Genomic DNA, 16,320 nt, shown 5'->3' with positions numbered 1-16,320 from the left:
TTAGTCTATTTCGTCACATGCACAGAACCTGTATATCCGAGCGACCATCTGTGCAAATATCAGCCGGACAACCTGTCGTGCGTGCTCATTCAACGTGCGCTGCCACAGTAAGCTTTTACATATTGTGCTACACCCTCTTTAGATTTGATGGTGCAAGTTATAACATCCTGAAGTCATACGAGAAAGGTATAATAACTGCGCAACTGCGCAGAATCTGCCGGATTAAGGAGAAATCTCTCATGAATATTCAATTCCCAATAATTTCCACATTTCCGACTTGCGTTATAAAAATACTTGATACGACACCTCAAGGAGGCATTATCCTTGCAAAATTAAATTGCGAGATATCTGGCATCATTTAAAGAACCAGTGATCGGTCAAAAAGCAAAAAAAAAAAGATACAGATCGCAGCTGCACACCAATCCGAACAAGTGATATATCAATTACAGCAAAATTGCAGAAGGGGGGCTCTCACACTGCTCGGAAGTCCTGGGGTTCTACTTTGCCACTACTCAATCTCTGTCCAAGACTCCAAAAAAGCTTTCGCTTTAGAGAATCCAATTTCTTCTGTTTACCCGTACTCCTTCAACTGGTTCTCTATATCCACGCTGATGACTTTAGCTATACTCTTCGTTACATCCGACACATGTTTCTATACTCTGCGGCTTCTGTACCGACAGCGGGGCCCGGCTCCGTCACGATGTTGGCCTGGCTTTCCGACGACCTGGTGAAGGTGAGTCGCGGGCTGTCCTTAGTAATGGTGCACCACCCACGCCGGCTGCGCGTTTTCACTGACGCTGTGTTCATACGGTATTTCCAGGTTTCCGAAGTCTATTGCTGCCTGTTCACTATCTGACGTTTGATACCAACTCCGCAGCCACACGCCTCGGCAGGAGAATCATTGTGGAACTCCCCTTGAATCAACTTCGCTGTGGAACATGTTCAGCTAAAATGTGGACAGTCGTCTAAGGGTGCTTCTTTGAAAGTCTTATGAGCTGACGAAGTTTTATGAAAGAAGCATAAAGCAGCATCATACGCCAGGGCAAGAACGACCGCAGATTGTTCTGGTGTCGAATTCACAAAGCGTCTTGATCGTACGTAATCTTTGTCATTCGCCAGCCAACATGGCTGGAATTTTCTTTTACGAACAAACAATTCTAGCATACGGGCGTTTTGTGAACACGAGCCCTGGTGCTTGTTATGCCCATTAAGGTCCACGCCGCAACAGCGCAACTAGGTCGAGAATAGCACTGCTATTCGCAACATATTGCGTAGATGAAATTTTTCAAGACTATTTCGGACTGCATAGACTACACGCTTCGGCCTCCGCGGCTCCAACCCACGGGCCGCCCTGCTTCCGGCTTTGATCCCCTCGCTACCCTTAGGGTGCCCTGGAGATCCTACGCCGCCTGCTTCATTATAATGCTCTCCTGAGGCCTCTGTTTGTCGGTTACATGTGCCCTCCTGGAGCAGCGCTTGTAAAAAATCCGACTTATGGTCCCGACGAAAAAAGCGACCCGCGACTTTAGAACACCAGTCAGAACCTTGCCCTTCCAGACACAGTGATCACCAAATGGGGCGTCCGTGCCCACTGTCTCATGGGGCGCAGGCAGTCAGCGGCGGAGCATAAACAAACTAGACCACACTCCGCAATGCCGGCATGTCTAGGGGACAAACGCATACAACGCGCGCTAAGAAACATCCTCCGTAGTGCCTAGGCAGAGTCATATATTCAAGGAGCAAAAGCCCCCCACATTTTCTCTCTCGCGCCCACTCTTACTAGCGCCTGCACACAAACGACTGGCGATCCCCCAAATGAACGTCTCGTGTCCGTGACTCCGCTTGGCTGTCGCTACTGTTCACGTTGCTTAACGCATACGCGTCCGCGTGCCGTATGTTGGAGGTGATCCGAGGGTTAATGGCGAGCCAAGATTGCTGGTGGCTTCAATTGTGTTTTTTTTTTTTTTTGCCGCATGCCTAGTTTTGGAGGTCTCGTAATCTGAGTTTTGAAGGCATGGCACAGTTGATGTGGTGAAGCCAGCGGCATGCATCAAGCTCCCCATTTGTGACAAGCACGATGGGGGTCCTCATCAAGCCAGCTTTGTAACAAGTGCGCGCAGTCATCGAGTGCGATCTGTTCATATATGGCGTTGCCATATTACAAAAAGATTTAACCTCATTAGCTGAGTGGTGTCGCGTATGGAAGATGGAAATTAATTAGGATAAAACTAAGGTCATGACATTTGCTTCCAAGCTAAGATTTCCGTCCAACGTATACACCCTACGCAATTGCATGCTTGAACGAACCTCTTCTTTCAAATATCTGGGCGTTACTCTTACTACTGATTTAAGCTGGACCATGCATGTTTAGCATATTACAAACAAGGCACTGAAGAAACTTTGCTTTTTAAAGTGCCGTCTGTACCTTGCAAACAGTGACATCATCATCATCAGCCTGGTTACGCCCACTGCAGGGCAAAGGCCTCTCCCATATTTCTCCAACAACCCCGGTCATGTACTAATTGTGGCCACGCCGTCCCTGCAAACTTCTTAATCTCATCCGCCCACCTAACTTTCTGCCGTCCCCTGCTACGCTTCCCTTCCCTTGGGATCCAGTCCGTAACCCTTAATGACCATCGGTTATCTTCCCTCCTCATTACATGTCCTGCCCATGCCCATTTCTTTTTCTTGATTTCAAGTAAGATGTCATTAACTCGCGTTTGTTCCCTGACCCAATCTGCTCTTTTCTTATCTTATCTTATCCACAGTGACACAAGACTTCGTGCATAAATTTCCCTTATAAGAACAACCCTCGATTACGCCTCAACTATTTGGAACCCTCACACAGCTAACCTTTCTGATTGCATCAAATCAATTCAAATAAGGCTGCCTGCTTTATTTTGCGCTCCTACTCTCCGTACCGTAGTGTGTCGGTGTTAAAGCAGACCCTTAATCTTCCGGATCTTGGCACACGACGGAAATATTTTCGTCTGTCTTTTTTTCACTGTCTTTATTATAGCGGTTGATCTTTTTCACCTGCTCCCATCTTGCCCGCCCATTATCTGTCCAACCACAATGACCATGTAGCAAAGTGTCTCCCATATTTGCTAGGACCAAAAAATTCCAAAATTACCCTTTAGTGTTATCAGTGAATGAATGGAACGCCCTACCCCAAGATATTGCAACAATCACTGACCTGTCGGCCTTCCAATCTGCCCTGCGCACATTTTTACATGTATAAAATGTTCCGCTGCCACTCCTTGCCTGGCCTGTGTTATATATATATATATATATATATATATATATATATATATATATATATATATATATATATATATATATATATATATATATATATATATATATATATATATTTATATATATATATATGTGTGTGTGTGTGTGTGTGTAGTTTTCGAACACCCACCTGCCGCGTGTGCCTTGTTGATGCGTGCCATATATATCAAATATGATGTGTACCCTGTACTCTCAACCTAATTTCTTTTCGTTCTTTTTCTTCTTTTTTTTTTACAAATGGTATCTTTTACCGAAATCTGTGGTTTATTGTTGTCTTCAGTCTTTTTATTGAGTTGACATGTCAAGTGTGAATTGTATCCCCCCCCCCCTATGTAATGTCTTTCGGGGCCTTTAGGGTATTCAAAATAAACAAACAATATAAATAAACAAATATTCATCTGTGCGCGTGACGCCAGCTTGTTTAGTTAGTAAGCTTATAAGGCCTATAAAACCACCAACCTTATATGATGTAATTGTCTGATACTTTGCTATCCCTAGTATATCAAGTTCCGCGTTCTTTTTTTTTTATGTTTTCAACTGCCAATTTACAAGGACTCTCGAAACTCGGACAGCGACACTGTTTGCACATAGACTTCTGGACGGCGGTGGTGACAAACACTGGATTTTATAGCGTTTAGCACTGGACGCGGCCCAGTGGTTTCTTCAGCGTGCGGATGCCGCCCAGTTTGTGATGGTCGCTCACTCTGTTGAACTCACCACCACACAAAAGAATATGTTAAGATTATCCTTTGTCCAAAATAATGAGGATACACTGCTTTGATGTTGCGGAGCGTTGATCTAGGCCTTAAAATGTGGCCTGGATAAGTGGTAACACTCTTTGAAAGTGATTCTTTTAAGTAAGCTTGGCCTCAAGTCAACCGATGCTAAATTCTTCGTTGAACTGCGCAAGTTTCTTCGCGAGAAAGCCTGACTGTCGGTAACGTTTGCAAACGTTCTTTGGGTGCGACAGCCTTCACCTACAGACGTCCATGTTAAAGGACTTAAAGTCTTTGGTACGTAGCCACTAGGGACTTCCTGAAATACAAAACTGAACAATATCACAAAGACAAACAAAGAAATAAAATCGCTGATAAAGTTGCCGAACCACTTTAAGGATAAGCTCGATGGCCTTCGCTACATGACCTTGGTAATACTCGTGGGGAGGTATAGTTTCAATGACAGTTCAAGTCATCCTCCTGTCACATTGAAATGAGCACAACTTTCAATCAATAATCCCCACGGCACTTCGCTTACCATTGCCGCAGAAGAATCCATCGATGCCTTGCACATAATCTGTACAGCTTCGAAAAATGTCATTCCCGAGAACAAATCCATGAGTTCCTGGACTTTCTGACCTACCTGAAACAGAAGCGGCGCCCCCACGCTTCTCAATCTTATCGCATCAGACCCTGCGTGACTGATTGCGCGTGTGTTTTGTGTAGGCTGCCATAGAATATTGCAGTTCCCTCTGACGGAGATTTGTTGCAATCGGCGCAGTGAAAATGTTTTGCGGGCCCGCGATTTCAAGCCCACTACAGTGAATACATCGAAGCTAAATCTTAGTACAGTGCTGGCTCTTTCTGGCGCACGCGTCCACCTTGCAATATTTTATCACAAGAGCAAGTAATGTCCATCTGAAGAACGCACGCAAAATGAGCATTTCATGTGGGAGTTACGTGTCTATGCGCCGCTTACGATCTACATCGGTGTTTCTCAAACTGCAGCTCATGACCCCCAAATAGGTCATGAGCTTTTCTCTGGGCGTCATGGAGGGTCAAGCTACGCGTAAATTTTGCTGGCCGGAACAGATATGTATATTCAGTCTCGGTGTCCATACTTTTTCAGCGATGTTTCTTTAAGAGTAATACAGGCGCATATATATATCGCACCGGAAATTATATTTGTTATGCAGAGCGTAATACTAGTTTTGATAGAGGGCGAGATAGCAAGACAAACGGCGTAAGAGGAAGCAGATGTGCTGCGGTCCCAAGCAACGTGAGGTGGTGATTAGTCGGTGTACTGACCAGCAAACGCAAGTGCACGGGAGAGACGTAGAGGAAGGGTTAGTTATAACATAGCTGTACCAAGTGACAGAATATGAAGCCACGGAAAGCTTAAGGAATGTTAATTGTTATGTTTTAATAAAATGTAGAAGCATAAAGGTAAATGGAAATGAAAATTGTCGGAAATATAACTAATGGCAAGTGGAGACAAAATCCACGTTTTCCGAATTACACGCCACCAATTCAGACACCACGACGCCACCTACATGGTCATTTTCTTGCGGCTACAGAAGGGGATTTCAGTGTCTATCGCATTGGACGTGAGCGACTCTGGCTAACGCTCCTAGCACCATCTAGTACACCAGAAAATTACCAAGAAAGTGGCAGGTAAGATGGCGCCGCGGTAGCTTGTTTGGTAAAGCGACACACGTGTAATGCCGGGAATCTGGGTTCGCTCGCCATCTGCCGGAAGTGATCTCTTCCTTCGCTTTCATTTTCTTTACCTGATTATTTCTATATTTCGAATAAACAGAGCAATTAGCTTCAACTCGTCGTGGTTGCTTAGTGGCTTTGGTGTTGCGCTGCTAAGCACGAGGTCGAGGGACCGAATATCGCCACACGAAAAAAAGGAACACCAGTGCAGTTATATTTAGGCGCATGTTAAAGAGCCCCAGGTGGTCGAAATTAGCCTGGAATCTCCCACTGCGGCGTGCCTCATAATCAGATCGTAGGTTTTGGCACGTAAAACCCCATAATTATATTTAAATTTTACATTAACTTCCCTGATACCCTTTATGGTTTTACATGCTGTCATTTGGTATGGTTTCGACTAATAGAAGATCGAGCCCCTCGGTTTCCCTATATCTTCTCGCTTATGGCGGTAGCCTATGACACGCAAATGTGCACACACAGGCGTTGCAAGCGACAAATAAGCGACAACCATTAGCTACCGCATGTCAACCGATTCGCTTCCAGAGGCATTCGCTTCCGTACCTGAGCGAATGCAGCTCCCTGCAATCCTGTCGTTGCATAAAAAGCGTTCGTGCAATGACCTCTGGGAGAGACGTAGCATGTGCCGGTGGAGGCCCGGACGGAATAAATCACACAAAGGTCACGATTCGTGACGTAGCACGCAAGCCAAGACAAAGTGGTTCGAGCTGCTGGACGCGTCTCGACACTGGGTCAATAACGTCGTGCATGAGCTAGGGAATAATCAAGCCTGGTATGAGGGAAAATAGGAATTTATTACGTACCTTCGGTGGAAAATTGTTTATGACGCAGACGACGAATTCATGCATGGAAACTTCATCCGCATCTAAAGAGCAATGTGTAGCAGTTATGAAAAGTGGCTGCGAGTGTGCTTTAACATTAGCATGTCAAGCTCACATTTTTAGTGCTTGTTATAGAGCGTAGCATCCCCGCTACTTAATTCGTCTGTATATTGCACTGGCATTAAAACAGCGTAGCCATCATAAAACAGGCTCCTAATTGTCAATAACATTGAGATGTCAAACTTTACACAATGATGTCCTTAAATGTGCAATTAGCTTTTGCCCATCTAACACGCGCGTGCGTGCGTGTGTGTATGTATGTGTATTTGTGCTTGTTTGCGAGTTCCTGTTTGTGCATGTTTAATGTAGCGTTCCTAGCAACTTAATAGGGAGCAATACAACTCTAAACTAGCTATTCTTGAAAGTCTGCTCAAATGTGCAAAATCTAACCGTGACCAAGTTGGAGGCGATGAAAGATGGAATATGGACAACACGTTTTATGTCATTGTTGAAATATCTCTGTGAAACAGGCTTGCATGCTTATACTTAGCTCCGCTGAGACGTTATGACGCGTGGAAAACCAAGCGTAAAAAAAAGAACTCTTTGCTGTGTACCTGGCATCCATATTTTGTCGCTGTTGTTTCCTATACAGCGTGTGGCTGTATAGTTAGAAAGCGTGGGTGCCGACCGATAGCAGAAAAAAACTTATTGTCTGTTCTGGCCGAAGGATGAAACCTCGAGGGAACTTATGGAAGCCTTTTATATTGAACTGGAAGGGACAAGATGTGTTAGCAAACAGTCTGCCACTCTTAGTAATAAAAAGTTGAGATATTTATAAAAAAAGTGTATCACGGTAGAGCGTTGTTAAGTTTGATAAAGAAAATCTTCTATTGTTTTTGTTTGTTTGTTATTGTTTTTTGCTATGACGCACTGGTTTATCCCACGTAGTTAGACACGCCACCAGGATGGCTCCTGCTGGTCATGTAGAGTCGCTTAGTTGTTGCCCTGTCCGCCAATGTTTATAAATGTGATATTCCTCGAAGTAAACTTCAGTTGTGAGTGAGCGCCCGTGTCGTGTTCTTCTTTGCCGAAGTCCTTGCCCGTTTAGCGCTTGTTACTTTTCCAAAACATGAAAAACCACACATAAATATTTTCTAGAAATGTTATTACTCACAGCAGTATGACCCAACCGCATCTTCGAAGGAGATTGCGCGGACTGAGGCAAGCATCAGGAATATTCCTAACACTAGCATCTCTGCTGCTTCCTTGAGCTGCACGCCGGCTTTTATGCGTCGCCAGGAATTGGACATTTTGTTCGTTATTTTACAGTATTAGACCACGTGTGTTTATACAGCTGGGACAAGTTTGATACATCTCGGAGGCCGTACAATATTCGGTGTCCTTCAAAGCGCGCAATACTTAAAGCTTGACATTATAGTTTTCAGCCCATTCCAGACGCCGTGACATATCGTTTGCTCGGCCATTATGAAGAGCCAATAGTTCGCATGATTTCTCTGTATTATAGGCAAGCCGCTACTTCCCAGCTGAGCAGCCAATGTATTAAAAAAAAAAGAACGTCGGGTACCACGTCTGTGAACGGTTTCGGCGTGTTCAAGGACGGTTCTATATCTAACGTTAATAAGGGTGTCATGACATTTAAAGCAAGGTCCCAGCTTTTTGAAAAAGAAAATCAATTGTACGCGCAGAAGCTTTCCTCTAGATCCTTCTGATCACTTGCATGCTCCCTGCTATTCACAGATACATCTGCCGGTATTGCACGTACATTTGGCGTTCACTACTATTTGTGGGCTTTTCGATTTTACGTGACTGGACAATATGAGCTTACACAACAATGCATTTTTCGATTTTACCATGCGAATAAATATGTTTTTGATGGATAACTGTAAATTTACCGTGATCAGGAGTTATGAACGATGGGCTCTTGTACAGCGATACAGTACTATGTCTATAAACAGGGCTATTGAGAAAGTGCTGAAGCGCTTTGATCGAGAATCATTGCCTAACTGGAATTGGCAGCCTTGATGCTATGAAGTAGCACACAAGGTTTATTGGGCAAGTGCCTGCTTTTAAGCTCACGTACTACGTGCCACCTGAGGTTAAAAAGATGCTCCTCCCTGGCTGAAAGGAACGCTGGCTAAATTCTCAGGGCTAATCATGCACACAGACAACTATAGATACCAAAAAAGTTGCTAGAAGAACGGTACCGAGGCAGCTATGGTGTGATGTCATTATGGGAAAGTCAAGTTTGGAGGTTCCTTTGCGTGTACGTGGCAAGTAGAGCATGTGACAGGAAAGACTACTTTCTCTCATTGACCCGGCACTTACGCATTGACTGTTATAGTTGTCTTAGGTGACTTTAATTGCGCATGTAGTGCACAGGATCGGTCTACTACAAGGCAGCGCCACGATGCCAGTGTTGACGTTTTGAATCTACTTTGTTATCACTTTACCTCCCCCTCCCCTCTCTCCCCAGCATAGGGTAGCAAACCGGGTCTTCCCTCTGGTTAACCTCCCTGCTTTCCCCTTTCCTCTCTCTCTCTCTCTCTTTTGAATGTCATGATATGTGATTACCAACTTGTTGATGTAGGGGAGCATGAAAAAGAGCCATTTCGCTACGCACACTTTCAAGGTACAACTCATGCAACGCTCGATCGTATTTATGTATCATAACCTATCCTGCCTAGACTATACGGCTACCATGTGCACCTGGTGTTCTTCAATGATCAATGTTTGGTGTCGCTTCGTTTTTGCAACCGGAAATTTCAAAGTTCGCGGATGAGCTGGAATTTATGGTAAATTATTAGTATGAGAAAAAAGGAGCAGGTAAAAGACAAAACCCATGCGCATGCGCATGGGATTTTGACATTCATTCAGTATCGCGCAGGCCTAAATACTTTGCAAGTAGACATGGTGTTAATGTTGTTTTCATTGCACCCGATAAGCTTTGTAAGATATACGCTGCAGTGAAGAGAAAAAAGGAGCAGGCGAAAGGCAAAAAAAAGAACAAATATTTGGCCAGGGAAACACATCAAGAACAACAATTTCACTTACTGTCGTATGGGTGTGGTATATAAAGTTCCTTTTAGCTTTGACCATTTCTACGTTGGGCAAATCAATCAGAGGCTAATGGAACGTAAAAGGTCGTTAACCCGTGGATCACCTTCTAATCTTTCCTTACATCGCCAAGACTTCCAAGATTTTAACTGGACGCTTAAGCTCGATGAATGCGCGATATTGTACAGGCATAGGAATGAAGATACATGCCTTATGGTCGAAGCATGGTGTATCAATAAAGGCGGAAATGCGTACGTGAGTCACCTTTTGATTACCTTACATAAGGAAGGGATCAAATGCCTTAACAGTTATCTATCACGTAGACCGGCACGTGTACCCGATTGACACGTGGTGCTACCTTTCCAGAGCATGTGCAGATGAGTTTTGTGTCTTCTTCCTATTTTTTCGCCTCAGTGCTTCCTTCAGAGCATTCGTGTTGTCCACTTCACTTCTTTTGTGTCCGTGTCTGTGCGCCTTACCCTTTCTTTCCACTAGTATGTTACTCTTACATCAGCGTTTTTGAAAGCGTGTCCCGGAAAATCTTATTGAAGTATCAAGTCGCAGTTCTTTATCTCTTTTTTACGCAGTGGGAGATATTCAAGCAATAATTTAGAATGACAGCCATTAAAGAAGCTATATTGTCCTTTGAGAAAAAATGAAAATATAAAAAGTTGTGCAAGTTGCTATACCAGCTACACGAACTTGAATACCTGCATCCTGGCAAGTACGTTGAAGGAATTCACAACATTAAGGCACAAATGCAGAGAATGGGCACTGAGAGATACAGAGGTGCACTAGTCTGAGCACGTACTCCTCGGTATTTGGAGCAACAGCCCTGTAGTCGTTCACTTGGTGATAAGCGTCGGCATGCCCTGCCGAAGCCTGTGCTAGCGATAGAGTATGCCGGAGCGATTGTTAATGACCAGGCTAGAATAACGAAAGCGTTCACTGATCATTACGAAAATATTTTTCAGTGCCATAATGTTATTAACAGTGAAGCTGTAACGGGACAATATGTTTCGTTGCTGCCACAGCTCAGTCAAGAAGAATGTGATGATGTTGATAGAGACATACGCATCACAGAAGTTGAAGCAGCCATTGCTTCGCTAGCTAAAGGCCAAACTTCTGGGTTCTATGGCTTGAGCACGGAATATTATCAGTGTGTTTGCTCTACATTAGTTCTTTTTCTGCCTGATGTGTACAAAGAAACTTACGGGATTGGATAACTATCCGCCACGCTATATCGAGGGCCGACAGTACTTATCCCAAAAAGCAGTGATGCAACTAAATTGCGGAAAGTCGAACGATATCGCCACACACCACTTTTCCAAGGGGATTATAAAATATTTACGCAGATATTAGCTAGTCGCCTTCAAGACGTAATGGGATCAGTGGTGTGAGACCATCAAACATGTGCCATTACAGGAAGATCCATTCAGATAAATATTCAAGTTGCGCGGTTTGTGCTAGAGTGTGTAGCAGAAAGTGCAGGTGAGGTCGAAATAGTTCAGGTCCATTTGGCAAAAGCGTTTGATAGGTTAATCACTACTTCTTGTTTCGTGTGTTAGAGCACATAAACACTGGGTCTCTTCTTTTTAAAGGCATCACTATCTGTTATGCTAATGGCACAACAAGGCTAATAGCTAATGGTCGTCTATCCAAATCTATCTACCTGAGGGCATCGGTAAAGCAAGGTTGTCCTTTGTTCCTTCTATTATTCGCTTTGTACTTAGAAGCGCTCTGCTCACCAAATCTGAAGGATCATGTTTTTTACGAGTTCAAAGTTTTATCAAATGAGATCCGCCGTACGTGCCTTTGCAGATGACAACATTTCTGCGTTTCCCATGCATTTGAATAAGGAAATTGAAGTCCTCCCTGAGATGAACCTTCCACTTAAGACACGAAGTCATATGAACGTCTGAATGATTGTTATTTCAATTAAGACTTACAGGCGCTAGTGATATTTCGTTTGGTCAGATAGCGGATAATCTGAAACTTTGAAAAGGGCCTTTTATTTTATACAACAGAATTCTGGAAAGGACCACATACTAAAAGCTGCAAAGGTGCAGCTTGAGTGCACCTGAGGCCTAACATAATTAAATGCATGACAGTGAAACAAAGACACAGTCAACAATCAAACTGATAACGTGATACACGCAAGATTACATTCAAGTTAATAACTATTGATAGAGTAAACATTGATATGTACGGCAATAAAATGATTTAACATCTAAAAACAGTATCATAAAATCCGAATTCCTCGAATACAAGTTGTAATAAAGCAAATATTCAAGAAGTATCTCCTGAACAATTTACACAGAACTTCAAGGCCTACATATGGACACTACAAAATGTCACTTAACATATTTAAGCGTGAGGGTAAATATATTACTTTCATTCGTTTCGTATGTATTCACGATCGTTGGCATCAGAAAATGCAAAGGTTGATTAGCACAGTTCGTTCTGGTTCGAGGAACAGTCTACTTTTGAGCGCATCAAATACGAACAACTTTATCATTTAGGTTATGACCGCAAGAGGTTTCAGAAACTCAGCCACTCCAGGTGGTGAAAATCTCATCTAATAGTGTAGCTCATATTCAAAAGTAGTGGTAATGCAAATAAAATTATACTGTACAAAATATCTCTAGCGTGTGCTCTTTTACTAATACCAGCAATATGCCTCGCGACATTTTTTGCAATACCAATAGTCTGTTAAGGTTAGTTTTTGATGTCGTGCCCCTGACCAAACGAAATTTATTAATGTGAGATTGAAAAAGGGCGTGATAGATTCTTGGCTGTAGTCACGTAGGGAAATCCAATCGACATCTAGAAAGAAAACCAACTGACTGACTACTTTCTTTCGATAACAGCTATATGATTTCTCTACCTCTTTGAGGAATCAAAAACAACTCCAAGTGTTTTTAAACTATGGCATATCTATTCCATTATTGTAAAGCACAAGCTGATTACTAGAGGTGACTACATAATTTACAGGTAGAAATAAATCAGCTTTGGTCTTTTTAGTGTTTATTAACATCTGCCCTGCGCCATCTGCCCTGCGCCACTCACTCAATATTTCAAGAATAGCGTAGCCTGTGCCTATAAGCTTGTCTAGGGTGCAGACACTAAAAAATGTGCTTGTATCGGCGTAATGAATGAATCGTGGATCGCTAGAAATATTGTTTATAACACTGCCACGCGTAAGTCAGCGTCTGGTATGTTTGCTTGAACAGGCAGATTGAGCACATGAACACAAGGTGCAGCACAAATACGACCTTCATTGAATGTGCAGTACAAACAGCCGTAACATATCTTAAATTACATGAAGTTATGTTGCAACACTTTTTCCACATGGAATGCGTCCTCGATAAGTTCCGCGATCACACCACCGCATTACTTAACGCCAAGGGACAATTGTTTACACGCTAGGGCCATGGTGCTAATACTATTCAAATGTCCATTGCGGATGTCGTGTCTGTGGATGTCTGTGGTCAATCACCGCTGGTGCCTGGTATCAACGTTGCTTCGGCTGACGGGGCACAGGCACCGTCGCTCGGCGACTGTCGCACTCCGGCAGACAGGGACTCGTGCCGACTGGCGCTCCTGGCGTGCTCTGACCCAGTCTAGCTCCGTAGGGTGGACGGCAACTGGCTGCAGCCAACCTTCACGTGTCCACGTTCAGCAGTGTGAACGCTGACGTGTCCCGGGCACGTCCGGGCCAGCAGTAGCTCTGGAGCCGGCGATCAGTTGCTCGCCGATCCTACGACTCAGAGTGGCATAATGGACACTCCAAAAGTTGAACAGCTTGATGTCGTTAGGTTTTTGACAAATGAAGATGTTTCCCAAAAAGAAATTATTCGCCGTATGGCTGCCGTATACGTTGAACATTGCGTTTCATTGGCTACTGCGAAGCGTTGTAGCCAACTGTTCAAAGGAGGACATGAAAGTTACAAAGAAGATCCATGGCCGGGCCAAAGCCACCGTGCAATCACCCCCAACACAATTCAAAATGCCGTGGTTGCTCAGTGGCTATGGTGTTGGGCTGCTGAGCACGAGTTCGCGGGATCAAATCCCGGTCACGGCGGCTGCATTTCGATGGAGGCGAAATGCGAAAACACCGGTGTACTTAGATTTAGGTGCACGTCAAAGAACCCCAGATGAGGGTGACGACTTTTTGTCTGCAATTGTGACTGGGGATGACTCGTGGTGCCGCTACTACTAGCCTGAAACACTACGGCAAAGCTTACAGTGGAAACATTTGAATTCACCATTCCCAAGAAAAACAAAGGCCGTCATGTTGACTCCTTTTTAGATCGTTAGGGGCCATTATTGATCGAATTTTCTAAACCTGGAGAAACTCTAAATCGTTTCAGATATTGTGAAAGGTCGTATCGGCTGCGTGTCGCAATCAAGAACAAAGGACGGGGAAAATTGAGCATTGGGAACATCTTGCTTCACGACATTGCCCGTTCCCACGTCGCTGATGTGGTTAATACAAAACTGGCAAAGTTCAAGTGGGAAACGCTGCAACATCCCTCATGCAGCCCAGACCTGTTGCCTTGCGTCTTCCACATTTGGTAAAATTTGAAAAAACTGCTCAAGTGAACCACATTTGTGTCGGAAGAGGACGTGTAGTCATTTACAGATTTTTGAGGCAGCAACTCAAGGAGTTTTATGAGACGGGAATCACGCGACTCGTTAGTAGGACAAGTGTCTAAATACTCATGGTGACTACTTTTAAATAAAGTACCCCGTTTGTCATATATTCGCATTGGCTCACTTTCATTTGACTCGCCCTCGTATATTTTGCAGAACTCCTGCTTTTTATATGTGCTCTCTGTTGCGACTATAATTTCCGAGATATTACTCGCAATACACAACCGGTGACAGCTGCTCCTGCTCAATACATTCTAACAAAAAACAGCGTCATTGATATTTTCCCTTGGTCGTTGCATATGAACGAAAATGTAAACAAGGTTTCGGGATGTAAACAAGACCTCACGGGATGTCATCTATAGTGATTCAAGATCTGCAGTCAGAGCATTTGAAAAAGGCATCGTTTCCAAACAGGCCCTCATTCTTATTGGGGGCAAGGCAATCACGCATCACTTCATTTATTGGTTTCCGGCACATCAGGGTCAGATACAGGGTGCTCCTCCCAACCTCAACGAGTCGGCTCACGGGGCTGCGCGTGAACTTGCCCACCGCGCTACCCTCGACCAATCGGAAGCCGACTGCCCAGAGAACAGGGACACGCCCTCCACCTACAAAGAGATTACTAAACACTACTATCTCAGCCGCAGGACCTACTTTGTTCCTCATCCGCGCCTCAATAGAGCTCAAGCATTAACGCTCCGCCTACTACAAACGAATACCTATCCGAATCCGTCGCTCTTACATGAAATCTATCCGGATACTTACACCAACGCTACCTGCCACGATTGTGGAGATATAGCCACGTTAGAACACATGCTCTGGCGGTGTGCCCGGTCACGCTCTATCATCGCTGACAGCTCGGCCAGATGGGAGGCAGTTCCCCGCAGCCCTCTTCTGGCTGACCAACTCTGGGCTGTCCAGCAGGCCCACGATGCGGCCGAGAGGCTCGGCCTTCCGGTTCCCACGTGAGAGCGGCCCGCTTCGTGAAGACTCACGATCTGCAGGACTGCTTTAATGTTTCACCATACTATACCCTACCATACCACGCGTTCCAGTGTCAGCTGCCAAGACGTGTCTCTCCAGACCAGATCACATGGCTTATGCAACACAGCGTGATGCCCCATCCGGTCGAACGTGTGGAGATTCACCTGTGACTGGACCAACCACCCGTGCTCCACTTGAATTACAGGAACACGCCTGTCCCACCCATAGCGTGGAAGTACAAGTCACAGTGCCACGAGAAGTATTGGCACGCCAGATTCCCCCCCGACCTTACACGGTTCGGCCGGGTCTGGGCACCCTTCCCAGGGTCCCGCACACTTGGACCTGCAGACGCCATCGCCCAAGTCTATGGGCGACAACGACAACGAATGAGATGCAACGCGCATAAGGTACCCGTATGATGACCACTACGAAATCCCCCCGGAGTATGAGGCAGAGTTCGCCTATATGCCCGATGAAGAAATGTAGTGTCAACACCATAGCCCCGCTCGGAAAAGTACTGCCATCGCTCGGCAAAGTGGTGTCATCGTAGTAAAAAGTGGTGCCATCGAGGAAGAACACTCAACGCAATGTGCGTGCAACACTAATGACAACTCCTCAAATAAAACTCAGCCGAGAGATCGCAATATGGCCGGTCTGTCGTCTTGTGTTGTGACCTCATAAGCAGCAACATCACACTCGCGAACATGATGCAGCAGCACTAAACTCAGTAACATTTCGCCGCAACACTAAACTCAGCCACATAACTCAGCGAAAAGTAATGCTCTCGCATTTACACATCATAAGAATTGCTTATATGGCCCCATAGCTTTCTTTGAAACCTTCGACGCGTTTCTGGTTAACATCCCTGCCTTCTCTCTTTATTTCCTCCTTCTCCTCCTAAAATAAGTTATACGCTATACACGGTTCACTTAAATGTACCAGTGATCTGAAGCATGTACCCTAACTACTCAGTAAGTTTGCAAAAGGTCGTCAGAATCGTGTCAGGGACCCTATAAGACGGAAATGCTTGGAAA

Source organism: Dermacentor albipictus, chromosome 5, assembly GCF_038994185.2.
Source record: "Dermacentor albipictus isolate Rhodes 1998 colony chromosome 5, USDA_Dalb.pri_finalv2, whole genome shotgun sequence".
In the NCBI taxonomy this organism is placed as follows: domain Eukaryota; kingdom Metazoa; phylum Arthropoda; class Arachnida; order Ixodida; family Ixodidae; genus Dermacentor; species Dermacentor albipictus.
Note: the sequence above shows the minus strand (reverse complement) of the source record.